This window comes from Anopheles merus, unplaced genomic scaffold, assembly GCF_017562075.2.
Source record: "Anopheles merus strain MAF unplaced genomic scaffold, AmerM5.1 LNR4000214, whole genome shotgun sequence".
In the NCBI taxonomy this organism is placed as follows: domain Eukaryota; kingdom Metazoa; phylum Arthropoda; class Insecta; order Diptera; family Culicidae; genus Anopheles; species Anopheles merus.
The window spans coordinates 13,854-33,538 of NW_024427794.1; the positions used below are offsets into that span (position 1 = coordinate 13,854).

General features: G+C 41.9%; 1 pseudogene; it reads right to left on the bottom strand.

Moving 5' to 3' along the window:
- Positions 1–1,547: 1,547 nt before the first annotated feature.
- Positions 1,548–19,685, bottom strand: part of LOC121601881 — a 43,541-nt pseudogene continuing 25,403 nt past the window's right edge.

Below are 19,685 nucleotides of genomic sequence, written 5' to 3' on the forward strand. Positions count from 1 at the left end.
ATGAACACATTCTGGTCCTGAAACTGAACAGGAACCTCTACCAGTTCTGTATCTGATCAGGAACCTCTACCGGTCCTGGAACCAATCATGTATCAATACAGATCTCGGATAATGAACTCATACCGCTCCTGAAATAGCTTCCGCTTTTATTGCATTACTGGAACTACACCTGTACATGTTTAGGATCGAATTTTGATGGTCTTGGTCTGGAACCGATACACTTCCAGTTTCAATCGAGTGGCTGATTCCTCTATTCGACAAACCATACTCTGCAGTGCATGTGCAGCGTAGGAAATAATGAAGTAATTTTAGCCCAATTTGTATACTAATAATCGGCAGCTTAAAGGCCGGGCTACACTGATCGTACTCCGTAGTATAATTTCGATTTTCACTAGCGCATCTGGCGGCGACTGACCGAAGCATTTTGCCAAACAATTTGCCGCTTCAGAAATATGTTATTTTTCCATGTTTTGTACTTAATTCAGACGAGAAAAGTTTTTTTAAAGGTAGATGAACGTGTCTTGCACGCGTTTTCATGACAAAAAACGATGGAAAAACTACTTAATTTTGAGATCCGGCATGACTATTCCCTCGATGACCAAAAAAAGCTTCCACCAGCCGCCGCAAAATGCGCTAGTGAAAATCGAAATTACACTAGTGAGTACGGACAGTGTCCCCCGGCCTTGCTTTTTACTGATTTACAATTGCTGTGTGTGCCTAAAATTTATATCAAAATACAAATAGATTTGATTAAGTTTTTGATTTACTGATACCTTTTACACTTACCTTTCATATCTACACCCAGTCTCGTGAAAATTATGGCAATATTTTATCAACATATGTCCTTTATCCATTTAAATGTTGATGAATTTCTCGAAATATGAAACTGAGTTCGTGTTAGTGACATACCTTTCAAATAAATGTGACATTTCTCTGCTTTACGTTGGAATTTATACCTTTAGCTACCAAGAATTTATAATCAAATCCTTTACCCCTTCCTAGAAAAATACTTGACATTTTGGTCCGATCTGAAAATCATACTTCACCACGTTCCAATTATATCCCGCATGCCCGATTGCACTTCATCGTACAGATGACCGCTGGTTGGAGCTATTTCAATCGCTCTTACTGCAGCACACAGTCACTTGATGGTTTTTGTTTCCCACGAACCAGGCTGTCGATAAAGTGTATTCGTCAATCAGTACAGTGCAGCTGGTGAAATGACAATACAAAAATGCACATAAACCGTGACAGTGCGCCGCAGGAAATCAACGATGATTGTTTTTTCTTTCTGATTTTTTATTTTCATGCTGTCAATGTAAAATTGCAATAAAAAAGAGGAAAAAACAATTGACAATAAACCTACTACAAAACGAGCACTCGAACGAGTCCATCCTGAACAAAAAAAAACACACACACACAAAAGGGGGTTTATGATTTTTGTGAAAATTTTATTTAAAAATGCTGTTTTATTATTGATCGTTTGATCGCGTTAGCGGTTTTACAATATTGTTTCCCATACCATGTGTTGTCACCACTTTTTTTATTTCATGTTTATACCCTCGTTGCGTTTTTCCTCTGTTCAATTTCACAGTTGCCAATCAATTCCCAATTTTGTTCGATACATCATGGTGCCTTTTAGGAAATGGGGACGCTTGAAGTTTTTTTGTTCATTATTTGCGCTTTCAAAAACGTCCCTCATCAAAGCGTCCGTATTGCCTGAAGGGCCTCGGGTGTTTTTTATTATGTTTTATCTTCATTTACACATCACTTCCCTACGCTTCATTGAGTCCATCCAGTAATAGAGTCGATTTACAGCTACAGTAGTTGTTACAGATTGCAGTGTGCGTTGTTTTTTTCGCATTGTTGTCTCTTTCATGCTCATTACTTTCCCACAGTGCTTTTTGCGCGTCACTTCTACACCTTATACTTGAGTCACGTTTTAATTGATTTCAACCTGTTTCACTGCTCGCTGCACTAACATCCTAAAAGCTCGCACCCGCCCTCACTCAAGCTCTGAAACGGAAAATATGGGATAGCTAGCGTATGATTTGGCCATTGTTTGGTTCGCTTTTTGTTTTGTTTGTTTTGCATAAATCTCTTGGCTGGTCTTTATTGCGGTTCGTTGCAGTGTGGGTGCGGTTGCTTCAGGCGACGCGTTCGTTTTTTTTTAATTCGTTACTCCCTTTTGCACGGTTTGCTGTGATGCAGGCACACAGCAAAGCATTAAACAAAAAATAAATAAATGACAGCCAGATAGGTTGACACCTTTTCTGCGCTGCTGAACAGAACGTTTGCATGAAAGGTTTGAGTGGTTTATTTACAGTTCGTTAATTTTGAGACTTAGTCATGCAAATAAAATGTTGAATTAAACATAACCGTACTGTCAAAACGAAGCTCTTTGGCTGTCAAATTGTAAAAAAAAACAACGCATTTGTGAGACTTTTTGACGCTATCCGTAATGCAATTCACTCAGTCGCTCATCCCACACCGTTCGAAACCATTTGAGCTTGTTAGAGAGACACATATAAAAAAGAAGCCATTCCAGCCAAATACACTTTGTATAGAATTTTTTCCCTCCCATTCTCCCCCTGGTGCTGGTTCTGGCCATCACTACAGTCTTACTTCTAAGCTTTTTACACTGCACCGACAAACGGGGTGAGCTGGCAACACAGGAGCTGCCACCGTTCAAAATCAACGTCGTCGTCCTATTGCCTTCCCACTGCTATGCAGCTCGGTTTCGCTATCGCTTCCACACGATTGTACGCTTCGTGTGGTTTTGTTTCGTTATTTAGCTGCTGCTGTCTGCTCTACTAATCACTAGCATCTCACTCACTTACCTCTTGCAGTAGTTGGTTGGGCGGTGCGATTATATACACATACACAGAGAGGATATACGGGGTGTTTTTTGTTGCTGTTGCTTTCAATCGTTCGCTTTCCCGTCCGCCACCGAAGTGCTACCGAAAATGTACAGCTGCTACGCGAGCGGCATTAAGCACAGGCGTGTTAGAAGGTTAGATTACTTACAACTTGCAGCCAACTAAATATCGTCGACAATACTGTTGCTGTCTCGGATTAGATAGCTACAGGGACCGTGGGATAGTACTGCTGCGAGTGGGGTTATGTTTTTTTTTCTCCTTTCCGTGTCTCTCTAGCTCCCTGCCTTCGTTACGAGCCAGTAATGTAATACGATTTATCATGCCCTTCACGGTGCACATCTTCATTGTTGCTGTGTGCGAATTTTGTGCCATTGCTTGTCGAAATCAGTTCAATCCCCCTGGTTTTGCCCCATCTTTCTCTCGTCCAGGCCGGGGGAAATAAAATCATCACTATCGATCATCGTACATCGAGGCTAGACCCGCCGTGGGCCGCTTTGCATTTCTCTCCTTCATCCACCGCCCAAACGGTCCGTTACAGCTTGTCGAGCAGGTTGGACACGAGCAGCGGGGCAGCAAGCGGGGCACCGTTCGGATCGAGGGTGGTCGTACCGGAGGGCTGCTGCCGTTTCGGTTTGTGCCGTGATTTGGACCATTTTTTCGTTTTACCACTGCCCTTACCGTTGTGGGTGGATGGCGGTTCCGGTGCCGCACTGTGGGCAGCGGTGGGAGACGCCGATGCTGCTGCCAGTTTGCAGGCCTTCAGCGAGCTGGGAATGTGCTCCGACCGGTTGCAGTGTGGCGTGCGCAGTATTCGTATGCTTATTTCGGCCGGTTCCGCCGGGGGCCGTGGGTCCGTCTGCTTTCTGCAGTTTATTTTGGACTGTGAAAAAATAGTGAAACAAGAAAAAAAAACTGATTTGAAATACTTTTTTTTATTTCACAATCAAAAATACATTTCTAATGGAGACGCCTGGTTGTTCATGGAAAGAGCACACAAAACACCAGGCGTCTCCATCCGAAGTAAAGTTGCAACGCAACGCGACGAAACAAACACGCCAGCAATCGTACAGAATCCATCAAAATCACGCCCCTACGCCGGTCGCTCCTACTTCCTGCTTCATTCGGTCTGAGAAAATCACTTACGCAATCTTTTATGCTTCCGGTGTCTTCCCTCGTGGTGGGCCCACTGTCGCCATTCACAATAGTGCTGCCGGTGCCGGTGTTAGTGCTGCTGCTGCTGCTGCTGCTGCTGGTGCTGCCACTTCCACCGCTGCTTCCACTGCTACTACTACCACTGTCGTATATCATCGCCCGGTTGCGAAGCTCGTGCTTTATGCTCCAATCACGGAGATAGATATCGTTCTGTATCGGAATGCCGCCGTTCGATAAGCGAACTATAAATTGCCATCTGAAAAAGATTTATAGACGCACGCGGATCGCATTTTCGGTTAGTAAGAGCAAAGAAAGAGGCTGTGAGGGCTAGGGGAGATTGTGCAATGGGGTAGGTTGCAGTTACGAGTTGATTCGTTTCTCCCATCTTCGTACTTCGTACGCTTTTATTTCTATTTGTTTGACGAAGGCAAGCGAAGGGAACACAGTGGGCGAGGGAGCTGGCGCTGGGTGGTAAAGCATAAAATCAGCTACCCGTTAGCAATGGCACACTCTATTTCGTTCCCCTTTTCTTCTCCATTCCACCATTTACTCTGCTTCTATCGTTGTGTAGCTATTGCTGAAGGCTCATCCCGCTCGAAATACGAATAGAAAGCTCAGTTGAATGGAACCGGATTTTCACTGCTTCCGCGCAAAAACCGGTTGGCTCGTAAATTCCACCCCTTTTGTCTCGGGATCTACATCCCCCCCGCCCCCAGTAAGATGCAGAGGCACTGGTTTGGAACGCTGGCTCAAGAGTACAAAACCACTTCTGAAAATCCCTTTTTGCCCCTCTCAAAAACCTTGTCGGGTTCGGCTTTTCGGCCCACCGCCAAACCAGTGCCAACCCGTCCAATGGATTTCGGCACTGGCTGACTGGCTGGCTGGCTGTTCGGCAGAGCAGTGTGTTACGCAGCCGGAATGGAAATGCGACGAAGTGCGAATCCGACAGGCAAAACCGCCTAGCTCGTGCGGAAGCTTTGGATCGGTCGACTCGTCGCCAGCAGCGTCGTTGTTGCCGGCGCCGTTTGCAGAATATCGTAGTGTCACCCTGGGATCAAGAATGTCATCTCCACTAGTGAAGAAAATGAATTATAAATTACACCTGCCTTGCGGGCCATGCTCACTCCATTTTCTGCTGTGAGAGCTACTTGATGCTGTAACTAAAATAAAGTTTGCAATTGTGAGGTGCAGGAACGGTCGCTAGCGGTGCAATCATGCTGTAGTGAAGAGTGTTGTGAACGAGGGCTTACGTATTCTTTTTTATGGCCTTTCAACAGAACTTAGAGCCACGTGCCTCGTTATTTAATCTCAAAACAGCTTCAAGCTATGCAGGTGATTGGTGCAAACTGAATCCTGTTTGGATCATTCTACTGTTTTTGATTAATTTTGTGAAAAAGAAAGCATCATTATCCGGTATGAATGATAACTAGGATGATATCGAACTCGGCAAGGTTCACACTTAGTGCCAAATGATGTTGTACCAAAAGAGGTTTTCTAGTTCTTGGAAGCATTCTTCTTTTGGCTTGCCTTGATTTTACGCAGAGAGATGAAAAGACAACGCAGGTGTTATGGAGCTTATTCAGGTTTGATCGTCAACATATTAGTACCAAGTATCACATGAATGTCTATACATATATTTTCAAATGAAAGGCCACTGGAACATTGAAACAGTGTGTCAAGTGTTAATGAAAGTCAAGTAAAAGCTTGAAACCTTTTTGAATTAGTAACAAATTAATTTTAAATCCTAGCAAAATACTCCAATAATTTATTTATTTACTAATTACAGTGCAATTTGTAGAGGATAAATCAAAATTAATCAGTTTTGAATTAGGGTCATTTGAGCCAAACTTTGTCCATCTTAACTTAGGTGTCGATTCGATTAGGTGTACGAAAGTTAACATAATCAAAAATGGACAAAGCGTCAATAGATCCACTAAGTATTTGATATAAAAATACACACTGTGCCGTCATTTGTTTATATTGGAGAGACTCCAGTACGAAAAAGAGGCACCTAGGGCGGTAAGGAGGATTAAGTACAATCGCGGGATCCAGGCAATTCTTTGAATTGTTTCTATTCTAGCTATAATGTACTGCGGTGTAGGAGTCAAACACTCGCAAAGTCAACGATTTGATGCACGATAGCATAATACAATGATTTGAGGCTGAACGGGTCTTTGAAAGCTCTACCATTACGAAAAATGAAACTTAATAAGCGGTTTTGTTTTAGAAATGCAGAGCTCGTAATGATCTTGAAACGTTAACCTGCTGTCTAATTGCACACAGAGTTAGTTCTGGGAGCTAAATTTTCTGCGATTTTATAGTTGTCCAGTATTGGAAATCTTCTTCTCGTTAACGTAATCACTGAGCATTTGTAGACGTTGACACTCAAACGATTTGGTGCAAACTAAGTAGTGTAGTGTTAGTAGTGAAGCTATACAGAGAATTCTGAAGTCTCAAGCAGTCATCAGTATAGGAAACAGGCATTAAAATTTTGAAAATTGTCGGCATATTGTAATTTCTGGTAGCTTGACAATCATTGAGCTAAAGCATCGTTAACACCATATCTTGACAGTTTTTCCAATCAACAAAGTCGAATCAACGAAATATATCTTTTTTTATCGTGAGCTTTGATTTCTATTAAAATACATTTTAATACACCATTGAACTATTTTCAAAAGAGTTCAATTAGCGATTGATGGTTATAGATTTTTCTCTTCTTTGACAAGATAACAAGTAACAACTACCAAAACGCTCTAAATGTTTAAGGTCCGTGGTGTGCTTCAGTTAGATCTTCAAGAATCTATTGTATAAATATGTTAAAGCGAATATGCAACTGAGCCACTGACACTTTATTTCCTATTGAAACCTCACAATCATGGCTGGACTTTCAACATTATTTTCCTTGTTCAGTTTTTTGTTTTGTTTTGTTCTTTTTTTGTGTATGTTCCTACCATCCTTGAAGGTTTGATTCCAATCAATTGAAAGGTATTTTACATTATCTGTTGGAATCATTACTCCTAGATAACTCTTAAGTCTTGAGGTTTAGCTGAAGAGCCTAACAACTTTTTTTCCAAAACGATGTTTGTTGGAAAGTTTTGGAATGGTTCAGTAGAATCTGAAAACTCCTTTACAGGGGTTTTCAGGAGTTTTCATAGCTATGAGACACTTAATCGGCTCCTTCTTCCGTGGAATGAACTTAATGTAACGAAAATTCTACTCTGTAGCACCCTTGTTTGACAAATCCAATTGGAATTTCGAAGAAGAGTCCTGTCCTACAAGAGTGCCATGTAGTCCAATTTCCAACAAATGGTATTACTTACCATAAAAAAGAGTCAAGGAAGTGTCCCACGACTATGAGAACCCCTGGAAAGCCCTGCATTTCACCATTAAGTGTTGAAAGATCTTTTGAAAGCACATATAATCGATTCAGAACATCGATCTGAGACCTCAGTCAGAATGTTGCAATTGAAACATCACAGTTGAAAGTAAATCTTTAAACCGCTGTTATGTATTTCTCACAGATCTATAAATCAATTTAAAGTAGTATTCTATTAAAGGGGCTTATCAGTACAACATATCTATCACCCCAACCATATTCACGCGTGCCCCCAGCCCAGCATCTTGTTTCCAGCCTATTTAGCAATGCTCAAACAAGGCCTTCCCACCGTAGAGATGCAATCCGCACCACCCACTGTTTAGCATCTTGCTGTGGGATTTGTTTAACAATCAAAATTATCGTACCATTTAACCGAGCTTCAACCCGTCCCGGGCCCCACCCCATCCATATCGAACGATCGCCCTCGACACATTCCGCTCGAGGAAAGAACGCCACCCGACCGGAACGAATTGATTAATGTTCCGGCATGGGCCGAGCATTCGCAATGAAAGCATATCTTCATCGCACCATCGAACCCATTCGTGAACCGTTTCCCCAAGGGAAGGGATGTGCGGGCTGTTAACATATCACACTTACCTCAGCACCATTTGATGTAATCGCGACTGTTGTCCCATTTTGCGTAGACAGCGACAGGCACCAATCACGGATAATTGATGAGTTTCCATTATTTTGATCCCTTCCTGGTATTGTTTGAACGCTTCCAGCAGCATGTCTGTCTCAGCGTGAAGAGGTGGAGAGAGAGAGAGACACACAGTGAGAAAATGCAACAAAGAAAAGGAGACAAAAATTAGAAACCGAAGCGAAAGAATAAAAAAAAAGCAAAGAAAGGCTAACCAAGGGGCTAGCCCCAAGCGGGAAGGAATGGGTGGTTTCGGTCGTGTGCTAATGCAATCGATCATGTCCCATCCACAGCACAGCACACAACAAAGGGAAAAGGAGGAAAAAATACCGTCAATAAAAATGGGCTCCACAGCAGTACGGAACGGGCCGAACAAATAACGAACGAGCGCGTTGGATGGGGGACAGACCGAACAGGGATAAATAATTTACACGTACTTTGCTCCATCAGCCAGTCGCCGTACTGCCGGCGCAGGTCCGCATTGTACGGGTTGAGGCGGACGACGCGGGCCAGCAGCCGACCGGCAGCTGCCGGCTGCCCACCGTACAGCTTCACCAGCTCCAGGTAAGCCGCGGTAAAGAGCGGTTCCAGCTGAATGCAGCGCTCCAGCATCCGGATCGCGTCGCTCGTACGATTCGATTTTCTGTGCGGAAAGAGAAAGAAGGTGGAATGATGAGATGAAATTGATTAGAAATGGCAAGCACTGTGTATCGTTTTGGATCGGTTGTTCACTCAGACAGTGTGCGAGTAGTAAAAATCGGAAACGAAAGACCTTTCAGCGAGCGACGCCGAGCCGGGCGGGCGGTAGGACCGTCCTGGTAGGTCGTACCGCTAATGGCAAAGAGCCAAATTACAAGCAAAACATCCGTCTGCTTTTCTGCTTTGCTCTTTTCAGTGAGAAGCAGAGAAAGTGAGGCAAAGAGTCGTAACAAGTTCCATCTTTACGCGTTCGATGAGTTGGAGTGGATGAATATTTTATAATCCTTTTCATCTAAATGTACTTGTCTTTATGGGTGTGTCTTGTGTGTGTGTGTGTATGTGAGTAGGAAGCTATATTCGAGTTTGTATCCTTTTAACTGCTTCACTTCACCATTTGGCGGACGCTGGTGTAGCCGCTGCCGTGGGATAAAATCGGAACCAAACCCACCGGACCACAGCTACAAATTTTCACGTAAATAAATGGGAAAAGAAGACGGCGGGGATATCGACTCCGAAAGCACGTTCATGCCGTGCGGCGTGCTTTTATTTCCTTTTTGCTACCAGTTCACTATTTACAATCAACTCGCCATAATCAACGTTTTCCAATTGGATGGCGGGGAGAAAGTGGACGGAAGATTTTATCCGTCCAACCGAACGTTTCGAGCGGCGGGCAGCGCGTGTGAGGGCGTTGGTTCGTTCGGTCGGAAAGCCAATAATGGTCACGATCATTATCATGAAAATGATGATGTAAGCTGTTCGACGTGTTTTCCCCCGTCTGGCTTTTCCTTCGAGCGGCGGTTTTGTCTACACCAGTTGTGCTGTTTTGTCAGCTCTGTCATCTTGTCGTTAATTTTGATGACAAGCGCCGCCACGAACACACTCACACAAAAACATTCCCACCCCACCAGGAGAAGGAGAGAAGGTTGACATTTCCCTACACCGCACTGGACGAGCTTTCGCTAAAGTTCACACCACGCTGTTTGAACGACGCTGTTTGAAGGCGTTCGTTTCACGCAATGCGCGCAAGAAGCATTCCACCCAGGGGCAATAGTGCTTACAACCGCTTTCCCCTACCTTCCCCTCAACCCGTCAAAACTAGCGCTCGCTGCACGACCAACACTTTTCCGCTCGTGAAATGTCAAATGACGACCAGCACGGGCAACAGAAAAAGCCGTTGTACGTGGAGGCGCGCGTATTCGCGCGAAAGACAGTTTGCTCGCTGGCTTGCTTTGGTACGAGCTTTGAAATGAAGTTTTTTTCAACCTTTCTCTTTCAGATCCTCTCTTACTGTTTCGCTCTTCTGGGTGCAGCCGTTACATGCGACGACGGGTTGCAACTGTTGCCGGCGCTTTCACGTCACGGCCCTGAGTTAAACGAGTTGGGTTAATTTGGTGATGACAACACTTGCCCGGCTCGCGACCACTCCCGCCCGATTGTGTTGGACTGACATGAATTTTTAATTTTAAAGTTTTGTTTTTGGTGGATGGAGCGGAGGGACGCGGTGGGGTTGGGGATTTGTTTTGATTTTCGATGAATTTTCCACGGTTCAAGGCATTTGCATGCCATTTGCATAATCCGTTGTTGGCTTTAATGTGAACGGGACATTTTGGTTTTGTTTTATTTATTTTTTTTAAATAAAACTCAGGACAATGTTGCAGTTCATTGGTGGTCTAGCAATAATGTTCATTTTAAAATTATGGTCCACAGCACGTTGGAGTTTGCGGGCTGTGGATTTGTGTTGCCGAAGTTACAAAAAAAATCTTGTATAATATATTATTATTTTAAGAGTGAATGGTGCTTTTTCTGACAGTTTAGTTGTTCACTGCCAAAAATTCAGAACATGGGTAAACCACTCCAAGGTTTTCAGGATAGTTATATGCACGTATACACCAATCTGCTGAAAAGCCGCAGTTCAAAACCTCGTGGATTTCCCACGATAAAAATGAATGTGGTCGGGTAGCACAGTTCATGTTTTTCGTGTGCTATCTGGTATAAAAATCTTCCCAACAATCAAGTAGGAAGAACATCTTGCCTAACATGAGAACAGGTCGATGCAAAGACCATTGCTAGGTTACTATTTTCAGCTTGCTTTTGACAGTTGGATGAAAAAGTGTTTACAAACACAAACGGCTAATAATTAACAGGGAAATATGGACATATTTACTGTTAAGAAGATTATATTGGTTAAATTTCTTGCGGCCAATCACTTCTGGAGAATAAAGGAGAAGTAATTGCAGCCTACTCTGTATACAGAAACATTGATACCATTTTTCATTTCTATTTACTTTCAATTAAACACTGGAACAATATGCATATCGTCCTTTGCTTATAACCCGGTGACGAATGATAAAAGAGATCTTTGAATAAAATCAGCTATAGAACACAGAATGTTTGCAATCAGGACCAAAAATTCAACCCAAAACACCAAAAAACACTGCCATTCGCTTCATAGTAATAAAAAATGTTTAATTTAACTGTTCAAATTTGCCCATGGCATTCTGTCAATTTGTTCTAAACGCACAACTAAGAGTGAATTAACTGTAGCTCCCAATAAAAAAAGATTGATTCTTTGCTTTACATGTCGCATACAGCAAATAAATCATTTGATTGACCGTTAATGCTGCTATAACACTCTCTCCTAAATTTGTTGGTCGTTTAGAATGTGTTTGAGAAACAGTTAATGAAAATAATAATTTTAATTTGATAAATGAAAAGGTAGAAAGTAAAGTATTAAAGAAATAACTAGAAATAAAATTACACAACAAGAAACGTTAGCGTTACGAAGCCAAAACAGTATAGATGGAAAATTTAAGGCAAGTAACAAAAAAGTAAGGAGAAAAAAGGAAAATTTTACAAATAAAAAACACCGAAATGAATTTTTGAGAAGAACATTTTAATATATCTATCCTATGAAAATTATCTATCTTATCATCACGAACAAGAAAAAGTTGAACGAGAGTGCAATCGTATTATTTGATAATTATTATTTATTATTATATTGAAATATTGATTTATGACCATTATTTTTTCTAAAGTGAAAAAATCGGAGAATCACTAGGAAATGCATTTAATATATAATTGTAACATGGGGTTTGGGCTTGGGTTGGTCTCATGGTACAGTCGTCAACGCGTACGACTTTACAACATGCCCGTCATGGGTTCAAGCTCCAAATAGACCGCGCCGCCATACGTAGGACAGACTATTCTGCTATTAGGGGATAATAAAAAAAAAGTCATTAAAAGCCAACCCCATAAGTAGTACAGGCAGACCTTGACCGACAACGGTTGTTGAGCCAAAAAAAAAGAAGAAGAAGTAGGGGGATTGTGTATCCTTTTTTTGTTTACAACAAGCCATATTTGGATAAATACTCTATGAAACATAGCAGAAAAGTCCACAATTTCAAGTTGAATTACACTAGAGCTATACACCTAGGCTATACATAAGTGAATATTAGATGTGTTTTTTTAAATTTTATATCAGTTTCTCGAAATGGTGATTATAAAGGAAAGTGATAAAAGTAAGTTTCGTACAGCAATTGTCTTTTTGTGGTTGCTCAACGGAGAATATCGAACAAAGTTGAACAATGCTTTCATGATTGGTCAAACACCAGCTTATCACGTTACCAGTGGACCATTGACTGGAAACTTTCCGGGAACTTTTAAACACTTTTTCTCAACCCATTTCATTGCACCAGCAAGCCATGCTTGCGGGTCGTTTGCTTCCGGTGTAACCAAGCTTAAAATAATAGATTCGACATTTACACACCCTTTAGCGGTGGTAATCTTCGTGAAAGACAGCACTCACTTCACTCTCACCACGGTGAGTTTATCCTTGCGGGACACAGTCACACAGGATACTGTGGCCTCAACTTGCAACCCACAAGTGGTTGCATCTCCGGTTGCAACGGCAGCAAACACCGTCACACACACCAGAAGATTACACGCTGGCAGCCCGTTTCATTATGTTTCGACGTGGTAAATAGCACCCACTTCACCGAGTGCATAAAAGTGTCAGTTTCTTGAGTCATGTGCACGCCATGACCCTCCTCGGCTGGGAAATGACTGGCAAAGGAACAGCCGACGGATACGGAACACGGAAATAGCGTCGGTACTGAGTGTTTCCCGTCGGCATGGGCGGTTTGTATCGAAGCAATGACGCTAATATACACACAGAGACGCCTAGCAAGGGGCAAGAACGCACCATCCGATGATACGATTTAGGTTACGGCGAAGAACAATCTAAGGGCACGTGTGAAACAGTGGCACAGTGAAAGGGCTTCGAGCACGTTAATGCAAACACGCCCAGGGAGCAATTATAATTTCTAAGCCGGTACTAATCTTTTAAGTAGCAGAACACCTGCTCCCATGGCGCAGGGCGGGTAAGATGTGGGCTCGTCGTCTTTCGATTCGTGCTACAGTGTGGCCCGGGGCTCACAAGTGGTCTCATCGTGATCGCGATAAGACGCGTGTAGGTAAGTACTCCCGCATCTGGAGAAACGAGTTCGCCTTACGCCAGCCTAGTCACGCGTGCAGTAGCGGTTGATCCCCGGAGGAAGAATTGCTGGAAGTATGGGTGACACCGTGACTAAAATAGCTACAACGAAGAGAGGCTGCTGTTTCTTAGCCGAGAGACGGAGGGGAATTTTCTTTCACTTAGTGCACTCTTGCGTCGCTACAAGGCGCTGCCAAACAAAGGTTGCTGCACAATGTCTCGCGAATGGGACATGGGACAAAACCGCTGTGATGGGTTTTATTTCACATAAAGTGTTTAAATTTTGTCAACAAGGCTTCGATTAGAGTTTGCACAATTGATTGGAAAGTTTGCTATATATATACAGAAGACAGTTTGCTATATTTTTCACAAACCACAAAATGTGTCCACCATTCCCTTCCATAGTGCAGTGTGAACTGCTGGAAAAGCGCACTATTTTGTAGCGAACAACGCGGCCCCCGAGCATTCACACACACGAGAGAAACACGAGGTACGGCGTTTGGTGAGCGGTGTTTACCCGCGCGCCAAAGGGAAGGAGATTTAAGCAAACGATAGGATTAAAGTATAATTAAAGAACGAAGCGCCGAGAAAAACGTAGCTCGCTGTGCCCTGTTGCAAGCGCCGAGGGTGGATCAGCCCGGAAAAGCCTGCCCAGATGGGGTCGCGTCCGCTCCCCGGTTTCACCGTTGATCGTGCTTTTAATTTTCTCCATCACAATTACAGCCCCAGTCACTGGTCTGAGGGGGGAAAAGAGCTTTCTTAGTGGTTTTCTTTTTTGTTGCTTCTTCGTGTTGCTTGTTCCTTCCACCATCGCCAGTACCGCGACTATTATTTCGCAAACGCTTGTGTGCTGGGTCGTAGCGCGCACACAACACCGGTCTTGTGTCGCTGCCAAACACAATTTTAAGTGCCAGCTACAGTTTTGTTAGCGCTGCTAGAGTGGGCCGGTTGCATGAGAAAGAGGATGGTTTAAGTAGAGTAAAATGTTTTCTTCCCTCGTTCGAGCGGCAGACGACGGTGCATCCGACGAGCGCAATCGGTTCGAGCGGGTGAAAACTAATTGAATCTTATAAATTGAACGAAAAGTTGACTGTGCAAAGGAGTGACAGAGTATAAGAGGGGGAAAAGACAGCATTTGGATTGAAGAGAAAAATATTGTAAAAAATACACACAGAAAATCATCGCTCAGAGGCTTCTTCCTGTACCCGGTCGGTCGGTTGCTCATTGATCGAAATGGAAGAGACACACATTCTTAAGGGAAATAAAAGCGACAGCCTAAGTGATTAACCTTTACATGATCTTTTAGAATCAAGAGAATAGAGCTGCTTGATTTAAATTGATCTTGAAATCCCGAGGAAGCTAAAATTTTACCATAAAAAGCTTAAAAAAGTAAGAATAAATCAAAATCTCAATTTTTAAATTATAAAACACAACTTTAATGTCAAAGACGTAACCACAGTATAAAAGTACAGGTTAGAAATGTGAAATAGATAAATAATAAAAGACATAATCGCTTGACATGGTAAGTGGTAAGAATTACATACACATTTTTTTTTAAATTAACAAATCCTCAGTGTTTTTACATTTACATTATTGATAATGTTCTCTATTTTTCAACCAAACAAATTTAATTGTAAAGATTTTTTAATTATTTTGTTTTTAGTCCTTGATAAACACGGGAAAACTACCGCGAATCCTCAAAAGAGAACAATTTTCTGGAACATTGCCAACATTCGCATCAAATGCTGTCATCGTGTTGGAAATGGTTTAAAAAAGTAGCCTTTTCCAAACCCAACAAAATATTTCCGGTCGCTGCAGAACCGAACCGAAACAAATGATAAAGAAGCAGCAGCAGAAATAACATTTAATGTTCCGTAATCCCAATTCCCTAATTAAATTCCTGTACTCTGTTGTCGTCCAACTCGGCCGCGCCGGAAACCGAACCGAGGACAAGATGCATCACAAACAGAGGACAATGAGACAAATTGGATGTCGTTGCCGTTGTCACCCGCTGTCACCCTCCGCAGGGAACGCAAACACGAGCGAAAAGTGCACAGAACATACACACATAGGAATAAAAAACGACAACAGGAAAATGGTTTTTGGATCGCGGGGATGGAAAAGCGGCCAACTCCATACGCCAACGTCAGTGTGTGACAGACGGACGGAGACCGCAGACCGCGGTCCAGCGAAACTATCGATCACCGGAACACGCGCCAGTGATCTTCGTGGCGGCGGCGTCGTCACGACCACCTACCATTGCCACCACCATCACTCACCTGTATAATTGGCCTAGATTGTAGTGCGCGTTAATGTGCTCGGATGCATATTTGATAGCCTCCCGGAAGTGATACTCGGCCGTGGCGAACTGCGGCATCAGCGTGCCGATGTTGTTGTGCGCACTGGCGTACGTCGGCCACAGCCGCAGCGCCTCCCGATAATGAGCGATCGCCGGCTCGGGCCGGGACGAGTCCCGCAGGAAATTGCCGAAATTGTAGTGCATTTTGGCGTTGTGCGGTAGCGTTTTCAGACCCGACCTGCGGAAAAAGGAAGACGGAGAAGCAGGTTGAATGCGTTTAATTGATTTTTGGGCTCGCCTGGGAGGGGTGGGAAAGGCAGTTGAGTTGCATACCGCAGTAAGGCTTCGCGCGAGCTCCAGTCCTGGTTCCGGGCGATGGTTTTGAGACAGCCTGCGGCCAGCAGCACGATGGTTAGTAGCAGGAACGGTCTCCGCAGGCGGGCGTCCAAGCGTTCCCAGAGTCGCTGTGCACCGTACACGACGAGTATTAGGCAGCCCATGCTGAGTGGTAGAGAGAAGAGAACAGAAAATAGGGATTTAAAGGAAGGCTTTTGTCTTAATGAGCCGTACTTATTTGATGGTACCGTTGGTAGCTTTTGGGAGTTGACAATTGATGCAGGAAGATCAAATAACAGATAGAACAAAAATAATGTAAAAGGAACAGTAAATATGTTTATGCTTTGCATTTGAGAATTTACTGATTTACTGATGATGAAGCAAATTGTTTATTTTAAATTTAAAGTTCGCTGTGGTTTATTAGACGCTTTGCACTTGAAGGCTGGTAGTCGTTCCGTCAATTAAAATTAGTCTAGTTGTTAAAAAAAAAATAATCTTTTGGACTATTGTACCCGTTGCATGTTGTTAGGTTTTCAATTTTTTGACCATAGACATGAAGTACCTAAATCTGTATTGACAGGAAAACTACTATTAAGAGAAATTGACGACCCGGATTTGTTGGCTAGGTTAAATATTTAATCTCCTGAAAGGGTAATTAGAAATAGCCAACTTCTAGCTCCTGAACTGCTCAGGCGATTATGCAGCCATAACGAGCTTTTGTTAGTGATGATGCGAAAATTCATTGAATTCTTAGAATGATTTGACTTTAGCTGTTCAATTATACTAGGATTAGGTGATCACGAGTTCTTTAAGATGTGTTTGGGCTGAAATATTGGCAAATTACAATAGAAATATTAAAAAAAAAAAACAACAAATTGAACCAGAACTTCTTTCGAATAATAAATCAATCCGTTGTATCTGTACGAAACAAATAAGTAAACAATTAAATAAAACATTAATCTGTTGACAAGGGGTTTGATATTAACCACGATTTTAGTTCTTGCTCAAAAATTAACCCTTTGACGGATTTTGCAAAAATGGAAAATTGTCTCCAGTTTGTACGTCAGATTTTAAAGGTTAACACTAAATAAATGTCAAAAACATTAATCAGGACGATTTTTCATTTTTTCATTCATTTTTTAATTAGGAATCATTTTTTGATTATGATGGTAAGTGTTATTTTACTTAACTAATTTAAAGTAAAATAACACTTACCATCAAAATCAAAAAAATGATTGAAATAAGCAATGAATTCAGAAGTAGCATACATGGTAATATTATTAAAATACCCTATGCGAGAATGTAATTGTTTAACACATTCAGTGTTCCTTCGAGTCTCACTCAATGTAGCAGAATGCTTTTGTAATGATTTGCCCGTGTGAGACTCGGGTTGATTTGTTTCTCCGCTTTGTTGCGGTCTTCGTCGCGTCTCGCTGTGAAACAGCTGTGTGATGAGTCAGGGTGCTTACGATATAGTTAATGTTATTGTCTGCACTGGAACTGAAATTTTATTAAACAATTTTATTCAAGACATGACAATTGCAGACGTGATGCGAAAAACTCATTAAAATCGAAGCGTTTCTGAAAGCATACAAAGCAAGTCTTGAAAAAACCAATGCTTGAATTATTTATTGTCACCACAAGCAATACAACTTTCAAGCATGTATTAATAGAAAACAGTAGGAAAAAGAAATATCGTCCTGATCAATGTTTTTGATATTTATTTAGCGTTAACCTTTAAAATCTGACGTACAAACTGGAGCCAATTTTTTGATACATTTTTGCAAAATTACGAGACCGTCAAAGGGTTAACTAAAAACACTTAAAGTCTCGGGTCGCTGCTGTTTTATCGAGCAGAAGTATTTCATTTTTTGTCTTAGAACGAGGAAAAGATTGTAATCCAATAAAAAAAAAAACGTGGAAGGGAGAAGCATGAACGTCATGTTTGTTGTAAATATTTCTCATTCTAATTTCTGATTAGAAAATTTCTAATATAATTTTCTAATGGAAGTTTCCTAATTAAAACGTTTTACGCTTCAAATGATAGGATAATGTTTTCTCGTAGTTGTCAATATGTTTTGCTGTTAAGGTAAATTATTTAAAATACGGGTATTATGATGCAACGATTATTTCACATCTAAAACCGTCGAGATAGAGGTAACATAAAGGGTTTTTCAGGGATACTAATAGTTGTGGGATACTTTCTTGACTGTATCTTCCGGGAAATGAACCTTATGTGCTAGGGATCCGTTGTTATTGATGTCCATGCATTTTAATTTATTTTCAAATTTTATTCAAATTCCAAATAAGCCTGAAGAAAGAGCCAAAAAAGTGTCCCATTGTCAAACATATTTTAATCTCCACCTGCCATGCCTCTCCCGTTATGCACCATAACTCCACGGTTTAACGCGAGATGGTGCGAGCGTCACCGGTCGATCGCGATATATTGAACCCAGATATGGTCTCAAATATTTGAAGAGTCAAAAAGAGTTAGTAATTGATTTTGAACTTCGATGCATCAATGTTGTGACACCCATAACAATGAGAACTTCTGGAAACCCTGTTTAGGAAAACTGATTGAATTGAACATTTTATTTATGTTTTACAGAGTGCAACTGGGCGGATCGTGTGGTTTAGTCGTCAACTCGTACGGCTAAACAACATGCTAACAACGGGCCCTGCCCGTAATATTCCCGTTTGTGTCTTTCCTGCCATACGTGATAAGTCACAGATATTAAACTCTGTAAATGATAAAGGCGGGCCTTGACCGACAATGATCAAACTCCAATGGCTCGATTTCACGATGACTTTTGTTATTAAATAAATCAATGTGTGATGAACAGAAGAATGAAACAAAGAAAAAAAACTGCTTCCCCTAATTCATTACAATATCAGAAATAATTATATAAAGAACTGTAAACAAGAAAACAAAAACTAATTGCATCAAATATGTGGAATTGTACATCAATACAGTATTCTCGACCTTCCTCTTTGTGTCCGTAAAACTAAAAAGCTTTTGAATGATGTGATGTTCACACAAAACGCTATTAGTGTTCGTTGGTCATCAAGATTCAATCCCTTTTTTCTTAATAACTATATTATGCTATTATTTTTTCTCTTGAAAGACCTGTCGAGCATCAAAGCAAAATTGGGTACTTTCCATTACCCCAAAACTATTCCCGTGCACACCAAACACACATACCCAAACACACGTTTCCCCAAAAAACCATCAACTCATTTCAATTCATTATTCATATTCAAAACTCTACACCACCCCCACAGGTGATCCTTTTAGTTTCAGCTTGCAGAAAAAGTTTACCCGAACCCATCTCACCGGAGCCTTACCGCGCCGTTGTCTCCGGTGTAAATCACCCGATCTGTGAGTTTGTCCAACTGGTCGAACATTTGACTAGAAAAATAACTCCCAGCGCAAACACACACTCCCACCTGCAAGCGAGAAACTTTGATTTTTTGTCACGAGCTTACGCTTTATAAATGCTGTCGTGTCGGAAGAGTCTAAAGCAGCACCTGCGCTCCGGCGCTCAATTAAAGTTCTACCGGCCGGCTGGGTAATTGGTACGATTTGAAAGTTTTCTTTTTTTTATAAAAAAACCACCTTCCCTAATGTGGTTAGATAATGTGTTTCTGTGTGTGTGTGTGTGTGTAGCAGTGAGTAGTTTTTCTTCCATCACGCGTCTCTTGATCGCTTGGGTAAAAAGATGGAAAAAGCATTACACGAAGCGACCGCGCACACGAGACTTTGCTGTTCCTTTTCTACAACCCAGCACACACATACACACACACACCCCCCA